Below are 289 nucleotides of genomic sequence, written 5' to 3'. Positions count from 1 at the left end.
CCTTTTATAATCTGAAGAGAATACTTTTTAAGGCTTTTGAACTATCTTTTTTTTTAAAAAAAAGCCCACATCTTATACTCCAATGAATGTGTTTGTGAGTTTTTATCCTGTTTGAATTTTGATGTCCAGGCGTCCTGGGATCAGGGTAGGCACGTGGAGTGCCGGTGCTGAACTGTTTGAGAAGCTCTGTGTGGGTGTTTCTGTCGTCAGGCTGGGCTGTGAACAGCACTGTTCCACATGGTGTCGGCTCACAGAGGCGCTGCAGCTCTGCACAGTGGGAGTGACACCA

This window comes from Macaca nemestrina, chromosome 18 (assembly GCF_043159975.1).
Source record: "Macaca nemestrina isolate mMacNem1 chromosome 18, mMacNem.hap1, whole genome shotgun sequence".
NCBI classification, from domain to species: Eukaryota; Metazoa; Chordata; class Mammalia; order Primates; family Cercopithecidae; genus Macaca; species Macaca nemestrina.
This window is presented reverse-complemented; position numbering follows the sequence as displayed.